Source organism: Alligator mississippiensis, chromosome 9 (genome assembly GCF_030867095.1).
Source record: "Alligator mississippiensis isolate rAllMis1 chromosome 9, rAllMis1, whole genome shotgun sequence".
In the NCBI taxonomy this organism is placed as follows: domain Eukaryota; kingdom Metazoa; phylum Chordata; order Crocodylia; family Alligatoridae; genus Alligator; species Alligator mississippiensis.
The window spans coordinates 44,397,281-44,408,061 of record NC_081832.1 but is presented as its reverse complement, the minus strand read 5'-3'; the positions used below and the strand labels follow the sequence as shown (position 1 = coordinate 44,408,061).

General features: G+C 50.4%; 1 long non-coding RNA gene across 1 annotated transcript; it reads left to right on the top strand.

The window, feature by feature from the left end:
* Nucleotides 1–705: 705 nt before the first annotated feature.
* Nucleotides 706–10,555, top strand: LOC132252479 (uncharacterized). The gene is made up of 3 exons (XR_009464384.1): nt 706–1,058; nt 4,185–4,250; nt 5,102–10,555. It is a non-coding gene; the product is annotated as an uncharacterized LOC132252479 (long non-coding RNA).
* Nucleotides 10,556–10,781: the final 226 nt, after the last annotated feature.

Sequence of the window (10,781 nt, the reverse complement as noted above, 5' to 3'; positions counted from 1 at the left end):
GTGGCAAGGCCTCGAGAGACAGCCAGTTTCCTTGAGCTCTTGCTTATATGTCCAACAGAAATTATGCTCTGATGTGCTAGGGAAGGGCAAGTGCAAAGGTGCCAAGTGGGAGAGGGCAGGGGTGGGGGTTGTTACTCAGACACAATTTTTTTTGGAAAATGTAGCCCGGAGCAGGGCTTATTTGCATGCTAATGATTCAGCTCACAGGATATCAGCTCCAAGCCACTGAACAATAGACGCATGGAGTTATCGGGTCACAGTGCAGCGTTCTCACCAGGCAAGCTCCTGGGAAGTGGAACGGCATGTGCTGCTGATGCAATCTGAGTGCAGCCACCGTCTCTCTGATGAGAGTCCCTACCAAGTGCTGAGAAGCACACACACATCACTGCATTCGAATCCCACTGGATCGCCTTGAAGTCTGCTCCGATTTTCATAAACCTCCCAGACTAAGCTGCTGTGGGGTCTGATGTCATCAGAATGCACTGACACCGGAGGAGACAGCGTGATCATACCGGGCACTTGGCAATGTTATGTATCACCACCCAATCCCAGAGGTGAGGGCAGCGCTGCATCAGATAGAATGGGAGGAGGCTGCTCTGAGACGCACATACCCCTGGCGGGACGCAAGGAAACTGAGCCTAGGAAAACATGCTCCCCTAGGACGAGGGGGAGTGTAATGCCCAACAGTCCAATAGAATCAGGACACGCTGGTGTCTCAGGGATGTAAAATGGAGCAGGATGCTGGGGGAGTCCTGGCTTTAAACAGTCAATTTCCATTGGTGAAAGCTGACAAGCTTAAAACAGCTAATGTGCCCCACAAGATGAGGCCTTTGGAGATTTACAGCTCTCTTCGGCTGAGTGCTCCCATACGGTGTGTATGTCAACCAGGGAGCCTTTTAGAGAACCAAGATAAAGCTTTGCTGAGGCCGCAGCGCCCAGGCAAATGGATGGGAGCAAGAGAGAGAAAGCGAGGAGGTTTTTTGTGTTTTTTTTTAAGGCAGGTCGCTGAGCTCACGTCCCTTCCTGCAGACACCGCAGCGGAGTTACTCCAGGTCAAGGTCAGAGTAACCCTCCTGGAACAGAGATTTCTGATGCAGCCGTGGAAAGAGATTGAAAAGTCCTCCCAGAGTGAGAGTGGGAGGCAGATTGGGGGGGGTGAGCCTGGGAAGTGGAACTGCAGGGAGCGAGTGATAAATCTGTGGCATGTAATAATCATGAACAATAACATCTCTGATTCATAACGTGCTGGGAGGGGAGGAAAGCCCCACACTGCAGGTAGGCAGGGTGGGCCCTTGAGGGGTGGGCTGGAGCCAACCTTGTCACAGAGCACTTATAAGCTACCAGCATGATCAAGCCTGGGAGAATGGCCCCTCCTACCATGCCACTCTGGAGGCAGCAGACTTCAAAGGGAGGCGATAAGTGTGCAATATCTCTGCAGGTGACTGGGAGACAGAGGCTGTCAGCTCTGTCCTGGGCACCCTCTGCAACCCTATCCATATCAGTTAGGGTGGGATTTTCAAAAGCACCTTGGCGATTTAGGAGCAGAAACCCCACTGAGCTCTAGTGGAACTGCACCTGGTTCATGTCGGTGTAAATTCGCTGGCGGTGCAGCACCCTGCACTAGCAATGCCCCTGCCTGCTCTTCTTTCTCTGGGGCACATTGTGTAGGCTTTCTTAGGGTGCTTTGCAACCATAGCTCACAAGAGGAGCAAGAGTAAATGCTTGTCTGCCAAGGCAATACCTGAATGGCTGGCCCAGGAGGCCCCTTCCCCTGTCTGCACTCCTGTATACATATTGTGCAGGGTGTGAGGTTTCACTGCTATAGCTCTATTGGCACAACCCCTAGTTTGGGTGCAACCCTACTGGAATGCAGGTGCCTTATATCAGGAGAGCTTATTCTTCATACCATCCTGGAATAAACTAGCATTAACCATTATCCCAGTGCAACTGTATCTGCACTGGGGGCAGGAGTTTGGGTCTCTCTAACTATAGTAAGAGCAGTTAAACTGTTGGGTATGAAAGAAGAGGCAGTCAACTGGGATATGTCTACACCATTTTCATGGCACAGTGGAGCACCAGCTCTTGACCACACCATGCCCTGTCTCTTTGCTTGCCCATGCCAACCTTGAAATGCAGCTGTGAACAGCTCTGGGGGCAACCCCTACTGCTGTTCTTGAGCCCTCTGTTTCTGACATGCTTGGGGGTGGTCATGAGAGGTGCCTTGAGATGGCTGCACATCCAGGTTTGGTTCCTGCCAGCAGGAGTGGGTGAGTGGAGTGTGCTGCACAGTGCATGTCCCCAGTAACCCGAGGGATGTGGTGGCAAAATAATTTTGCTTCCACTTAGACCCATGGGAGCTGAGCAATCTGCCAGTTTTGGCTGCTGTTAGGAGTCACCATGGGAGCACCTGGGGACAGCCTGACAGCCTGTCCCTTTAAGTGCTGCTTCCACATAAAACGATTGGGTTCACAAGCCCTTGAGTGCATAGACCCTAGCCTGCTGGTTCCACTTCTACATTGGCTGAACTGGAGGTGAAGGGTCTGTTTGAATGACCCTGCACCAGCAGAGTCTGGGAAGGGCCTTCTGGGATGATTTCTAAGGCAAAAGCACACAGTCAGCAGTAGGGGCTGCCAGGCTCCCAGCTGCTATATGAGATAGATAGAAAAGGAAATCCTCTCCCAGCCTCAGCTCCTGCAGAGTGCCAGAATGGGGAGTCCCAGCAGCCTTTCGAGCAGACACCAGCCAGCACACCTGGGATCGGGGTGGGGGAAGTGAGTGCTGCTGTTGTTCATCTCCAAACACACAGCACTTCCCCAAGTGCTGTACAGAGGGGTGGGGATCATTTGACAGAGAGGGGAAACTGAGGCACAAGGAAGAGAAGAGACTTGCCCAAGGCCACACAGTAAATTAGTGGAAGAGCTGGGGGTTTTCTGATGCCAAATTCAGTGGCATAAAGGTGTCAAGCTGGTGTCAAGCACTAAACCCTGCAGCCCAATCCTCTTGGTAGCCCTGGCCCATGCCCGGGTGTGGGGGGAAGGTAGTTCCAGTCCAGCTCAGCCAGTACCATTGAGATTCCCATGTTTAGCAGCCCACACAGTGCTTCACTGGTGACATTTCTGACACTGTCTCTGCATCAGTCTCAGGGGCACCATCTCTACCCCTATGCTCCTGCTGCAGGCAGCAGAATGAATGGGAGAGGCCTGCTGTGAGAGTGAACAACATCCAAGTTTGTTTTGCAGACTGGTGACCCCCGGCAGGGATGGATGGAGGCAGCAAAGGGTGGACCATGGGTCACAGCATGGACTCCCCTTACATTACCTGGAGAAATGCAATCTCCCTGGAACAGACCAGCAGTGCCTGCTCTGGATTTAAGAACTTATTAACCAGTGTCTTGGTGGCTGAGTACTGGGTGTTACCCAGTGCAAAGAAGCTGGATGTTGTTAAACACTGCAGTGATAAGCAAACAGTGCAAGCTCTGGACTGTTTGTCCCCACCAGAGAGCAGCTGCTCTCATTCCTGGGGGCTTCGTGAGGTGAAACAGCAAAACAAGGAGGCACAGTGAAGTAATGGTGAGCAGCTTGCCCCCTTGCAGCTCCAGTGCTGCAGGGGTGAAGGAGCCAAGCTAGCTCCTGAGCCAGCTGGGGAGATTTCCTATAGTCTATACAGGTTTTCTTGCAACTCTCATTGTAGGGCTGTGCCCTATAGGCATTCTGGATGCATCTGCTGTAACTTTGAGTGGGTTGCTGATCCCTTGTACAGGCACCCAGAGTGGGGGTAAAGCCACCCCTAGAATACTTCCTTGCTCACAAACCCAGCCCAGAGAGCACAGTGTAAACATCCCAATAGCAGGCTGCAGACTGCTCTGCTCTGGCTCACACAATGGCAGCTGAGACCTTGGCAGCTCAGTGCGGGGCACAGGAAACCAAATCCTAGCAGCTGCAAGGCTATGAGGCTGAAGGACGTGGGTGTTTGGATGGGCTGGACAAACAGCTGGAAAAGAATGATAGCTCGAGAGGGACCAGGCAAAAGCCATGGGAAGTGACATGCTGGGGTGATCATAATCTGGGTCTGGGTTCCCTCCTCATTGTATCTGAACTGGTGCCAGTGTTGAGACCCAAGGCTTTCATCAGGGATGTTAAACTCTGGGTCCAACTTTGTCCCTGTTATTTCTCATTACCTCACAGGACTGCCCTGGACACTGCCTTGGGCTGCAAAGAGGGGCTCTGCCATGCAGGCCATGAATGCTCCAGGTCAGTGGTTCCCACATCATCTTCCAATCTCACCACCTAGGGAGGTTCTAATTAGGACCAAAATCATTGAGAGCAACCAGACAAGACCAACAAGGGACTGAGAGGAGAATGGGGCTGAGAAGTTGACAGCAAGGGCTCCGGCCTGGGAGGAGACCCAATGTGAGATTTCTCATGTGACAGTAGCATCCGATGCTCTCCAGTACAGGGGTTAGTACCCCATGGTGCTAAGCACTGTACATGTGTGATATAAAGGCAGAGTTTCTCCCTGGCATGCCCAGCCCAGCCCAGCCGTAGGGCAGAACCAAATAACGTGAGCACGGGCTTAACTGAAACAATTTTCTAGGCATGAACATTTCTAGCCACTCCTCTGAATTCATTGCTGAATTCAGCCCCAGCAGTATCAGGCGGGATTCCTAAATCCTCCTTGTAATAGCCCCTACTGTTCCCAGGGGGCTGTGCCCAGCCAAGGCAAAGGGTGAGGCATTTTGGAAAGGCACCAAAGAGACAGCTGGGCTGACTCTATTATGGGTACAAGCAACAGCACTGATCTGAGTGACATCAGTGGTGATTTATGGCTTTCCCAGGCTGGACAATCAAGGGGGTGAAGGTAGGTACCCACCATCTCTGCGCTTCAGCTACCTGGTCTGTTCCAGACTAGTACCTGGAGGCAGTAGGAAGGGAAGAACAGCCATTACCCTGCTTCTAGTTGGTACTGGATCGGTGATCTCCTTTCTCCTGGGAAAGGGCAGACCAACTTATGGAGAATGTATTAATTGCATGTGAAACGTATTGTATAGGGAGTCATCACTTGCTATGATATCTTCCCTCTCTCCTCCTATTATTCCTCACAGATCCCACTCAGCAGAGTCCTCCAAAGGTGCTCTCCTCTTGGCTGGTCCCTGGAGTGGTATTCCTGATTCAGGTGTGGATTTTCCTGGGATTATCCAACCCATCTGCCAGTGAAGCTGATGGGAGTCTTTTCGCTGACTTCAGTGCCAGTGGGACTAGGCCCTTGGATATTCAGCAGTGGGGTGCCAGGGGAGCTCCTCACATAGGCATAGTTTACCATTAGGGAACACTCTCTCCTGGGGTGAATCGTCATGGCCCTATATAATGGGGAGTTGAGTAGGGGAACAGCATCCATTAGGGAAAATTACTACTGTGGGTGACACTGGAAACTGGTGAGGGGGGACCAGAGAGGAAGTGAATTTAAGGCCAAAAGCAGGGGAAAGCTCTGCCATGTCCTTGGAAATCCCTTCTCCCAGCTGGACAACTTGGGTTTTGCAGCAGTGAAAGGAAATGCCCACGAACACTACATGCCCCTGGAGGCTGGGGGGGCATGGCGACTGCCTGCAGGCAGCCGCAGCAGTGTTGGCGGTGGGGGAGGAGGCGGGCAGCAAGCGTACATGTCACCAATGGAAATGCCCCAGTGGAACCCATCCCAAGTTGTAACATGAGACCAGCACACACACACAGGACCAGGTGATCAGTCAGGGAGGTGTAAGTGCTTGTTCTGTCTGGCTCCTCCTCCATCTATTCCGCCTACCCAGTTTCCACACCAGGATTTCTGGAGCTCCTGTTGAAACAGGAACTGCCTGTGCCATCCTAGAGCACAACCTAGCTGAAGGCTCAGCCTGGTCTATACGGCTGGGCTCCTGCATTTTATCAGTAATGGAAGATCACAATCTTGTTTCGTTATAGCCAATCATTTGTAGTGGCAATAGCTGAGCCTCCCTATGATGTAGCCATTCTGTCTACACTATAACTACCTGAATGTGGCTGCTCCTAACAGAGTTGTCTCTAGAGGAGGGTATATTCAGGCATTGGTGCTCTTCACTGTCCCCAGGCTGATGTAAGGCCTTCAGGGGGTGGTAAATAACACTGCTGTAAGTTAGAGAAACCCTAATGCTGCTCTGAGCTGATGGGCCTAGGAAACAGAGCAAGCAACAGAAAGATGGCTCTCCCCTGACCAGCCTCCCACCCAGGTCCTGCACCAGCCCAACTCAGGCAGATTCAAGGACTTGGCTGTTAAACATATCATCTTTCGGCGTGCCTAGTTCTATATGCTGCTGCCATGCCCCTCCTAGGGCTGCCTGCAATTTCTGACGTTACAATGGTGAAACATTACACAGCTGTGCCACATACAGCTGGGTAAAAATAGTGCACTTCTATTTCAGAAATAGCTCCTACTTGGCAGCTCCTGAGGAGTGATAGCCTCTCACAAAGGTGAAGGTGAACCAGATCAAGACATGGACAACACCCTGGGCCTGATTGCCCCTGCTTCTGGGCAGGGTGGGTGCAAAATGCACCAGTGGTTACACATTGCATTCATTTTGCACAGACATGGCCCTGGGAAAGAAAGGGCAGGAGGGTAGGAACAGCACCTCCCTTGTCCAGTGTAAAGGGCTCGATTCTGTTCTCCTTCTCCCTTAAATTAGGAGTAATGACATACAAATCAGTGGAGTCACATCCATGTAAAGCGATGTAAGACCTGAATCTGGCCCACTGTGGGTGTCTACACATTCTGTATAGAAGGGAAATTAAACTGCAAACCTTTATAGACTGCTCCTGATATAGGGCCCCATGGTAGGTAGTCAATGGTTGCTACTGTGTTGTCCCAACTATGAGAGTGGCACAAGGAGTTTCAGCCCAAATGCTGTGTATTGGGCCAGGTACTGACATTACACTTTTACCAGAGTAAGTGATTGGAAACCCATAACAAAACATCACGCATAGACTGGTTTAAAAATGGCGGAACCCGGTCTAAGATTTGTGTCCCCCCCCCGCCAAAGGTTGAATGTGTGTTCTGTTTGATACCAATCTAAAATACGCTGCCTACAGAAAACCATGCAACTTAGATTGATTCTGCCTCAGGCTTTTTGAATGTTTGTACTTACCTGGCAGGGAAAACACCATGTATCTGGGTCCAAGAAGGCAGTTTTCCTTAAGCCCTCTCCCAGATAACTGTTCTTCTGGTGTGGTTTAGTACCTGCCGAGGTGCTGGGGCTTAAAGATTATTTTATGGAAATGGGAGGCTCCTCCCTAGCTTGCACCTGTGGCCATTTGGCTGAGGGCAGGCAAAACTTGGGGGCATCCAAACCTTAAGCCTCCAGGATTGGGCCTGCATGTAGGATGCCTGCCAAAATATGTTGGAAACATCTGAAGCCCCTGCTGCAAATGGAGGATGTTTGCTGGTTGTAGAGCCACATATGGTTCTGGACTGACTTACGAATTTGGACTTAATTTGGCTTGGAAAGTGAAAAATGTCTTTATTTAAAAAAAAAAGTTTGAATGCGTGTACCTAGCTTTGCAAATGAAGGTTAACCAACTGAGTCTGATGAGGCCTGAAGAAAAGAAGCCTGGTTAGAGGGACTGGACCAAATGACCCCTGAGAATTAGGCTGACTGTGGAAATCCTGGAAATCTGGGATATCATCTGGGAAATCCAGGACACTGCCCTCCCCTCCCTCTGGTGCTGTCACAAGTCAGTGGGGGCAGGGCTACATGCTGGGCAGGCATCGGTGCCTGCCTGCCCACCTGCAAGGTGCTCTGAGCTGCTCCGACTCCCAACCAGACTGCGCCCCATGCCCCTGCGTTTCTGCTGCATTCATTATAATTCCCAACACCTGGCTGGATCCAGCCTCTGAAATCCAGGACTGTCTCAGCTAAACTGGGACATACGGTTACCCTACTGAAGTCCTTCATGATTTTATGATGTCGCCCTCCCTGTCAGAATGTGCTCCAGTTATTCAAAGTGAAGCTAGAGAGTCATGCAGCTACTGGACACATCTACACATGCATTAAGTTTAGTACCTGTAATACGTACTAAATACTCTGTAATCTGCGCTACCGTGTAGTTGTGCTGGTGCACATCTTGTATGTGATGCTAATGTGCAGTAGATTAATTCTAGTTTCACCATGCTTTCACCATGATGCGCTAATGTGCAGTAGAATTAGTCTACCATGCTTTTAGTGTCATATTGTAGATGCGTGTGAAATGGGCCCATGCCTCTTCTGGCTGATGGAGTTCACTGAAGGGCACTTTCTAAAATCATTAACCCTCCCTCAAAGAAAACAACCCCTGGCCAGGCTGAAATGGTGGGCTGATTGTCAAGCTAAATCCAATACTCAGTGCCAATTGGCCCATCAGTTACTCCTCTCCTCTCCCTTACTCAGTGTCTCACTCCCCATCCTGGGCTAAATCAATGAAAAGGTGAGAAGGTCCTGGTGACCAACCAAGGTCTGCACTTGTCCCTTGCCCATATATCCTACATGCCTCTGAGTTGGGAGACAAGTCAGCACAAGGGCAAAAAATCTGCTCTGTTGATGTTGATGGGTGATCTGCTCATAGCTCTGGGCACAAGGTAAATGCTTGTGCCCACTGTGCTTTCCACACCATCAACCCCAGCTGCTATTGTCAGACTTACATCCCTGGCAGGAAGAAATGAGATGGCTCTTAGATGGTTTTGATCATTTACCTTGAATATATCCTAGAGAATTGGGAGGGCACCTGCTCCTCCTCCCCAGGGACCACTGGCTGTGGGATGCTGGGGGATCTATCATATCTCCTCTCCTTTCACATGAACACATGACACCTCTTGGAGAAGCCACGTGGTGAAGCCACGTGGCATCTTGCGCCCAAATGCTTCTAATGCTCTGACATTGCCCAACATATGTCTCCTCCTCAGCAGGTGTGGCTAGCACTGCCAGGCAGGTGGCACAATGCCTGGAGGGGATAAGCATATGTGCAAAGAGCAGCTGGCTTAAACTAAATCCAGCCAAAGAGCAGAGAGCCTGCTACCAGAGGGTGCTCTCTGCAACTAAGCTTCTGACTTTACCCACTAGGGAAATCACTTGCCTACCCATCATCAGGACAACAAATATTTCATTGGTCACTCTGGGCTCAGTGGTGCATCTGCACCACAGAGCTAACAAGAGTAGCAAAAAGTTATCTCTGGCTGGTCAGAAGCCTCTATATTTTTCCAGCAGACAAGGGTCTGGATTTGGAGATATCCTTCAGTCATCTGTAGACTGGACTTGAGTAACTCACTGTGCCTGTGGCTGAGAAGCTACTGTGGTCTCAGCACATAACAGTGCGCTTCTATGTTGTGAACACCTTGCAGTACACTGCCCTGGGTCTCCCTTCATTCATGTTTCCAATTCTAGGTCCTCCTGCTAATTGTTGAGGTTCTCAACAGCAATTCTCCAAAACGGGTCTGAACTAGAGCCCAGCATTGTAATCCCCATGGGTTTCAGAAATGCTCAACTCTGGATCTGACCTTTATGGCTCAGGCACCTCCCTGTTAATTAAACGATTTATGTTTCTTAAATACCATCCAGTCAGTGGTCACCATGAGTAACAGCTGAACGCTGGGTCATTTGTACTTTCTCCCAAGCGGGGAATGAGCCCCAGATGCAAAAGCTCTCCTGCTTTTGCCTTAAGAGCAGAAGGAAATGTTGCAGAGTCTGGAAACGGGATAGAAAGGCAAGAGGAAATGCAACTTGAAAGAGACGGGCAGGGGAGACAAAGAAGCATTGATCGCACAGTCTAATCGTCTCTCGACTGCAGGGCTTCCTCCATCTCTCTCACCTACCAGCTGCAGGCTATATCTGAGCTGCAATATTACAGGAGCTTCTTTTCCATCTCCCCTGGAGCTCTGCTGCTTGGCTCAGCCCTGCCTTGTACCATTAGAAGATTTTCCTGGCTTCCCCATTACCCATCATGCCCACAAAACAGATCAGCTTCCCTCCTCCCACCTCCAGTTTACCAGCTTGGCCTTGCACTGAAACCCAGAATCTCCCTGCTTTTCTTTTCCTGCTTGAAGCACTCTTTAAAGGCAGCCCATGCTCTACCTGGTGAGCACTAATGAACTGCAGTGCAGATCAATAGACCGATTGGAAATGTTGTCAGCTCTGTGGCAGCACCTACCTTATTATCTTTAATCAGGTTTTGAATTTTCTTTTTGAAAATGTTTCCTCTGGCACTGGATAGAGAGGGCAGCATGGGAGTCATGACTGGGGTCTGGTACAATGCTGGGTATGCTTTGCCTGATGTTTTTCTGGCTAAGAGTGTAACACATTGGGCAGTCTCTCAGGGTATGCCCTAGCAAACGTGGATGGGCTGGGTAGGTGGAGCATAGCTGCTGAGGCGTAGAGCTCTCAGAAGCGTGGTTGGGATGTGTGGGGGTGGAGGTCAGCGAAGCAAGGCTAGATTCTGTAATGGTCTCAATCTGGAGCTTTCAGTAGACTGGAGTGGAGTATTGAGGGTGGCTGAGACTCCTTTAGAAATGTGGTTTTGAAAGTCAACCTCCTCCCACACCCAGCAGTATCTTCAACAGGCTTCTTTCTCAGGAAGGGGCTCTGGGCAATACTCGGTGAAGCCGGTGAAAAAACCCAAACGGGCCACGTGGGTCGACAGTAGGCTCTGCCCCTGACCTGCTATGTGGCCTTGTGAAAGTCACTTCACTTCTTCATACCTGTTTCTCCTCCTACACTTTGTCTGTCTTGAAGATTTAGATTGTGAGCTTCTCAG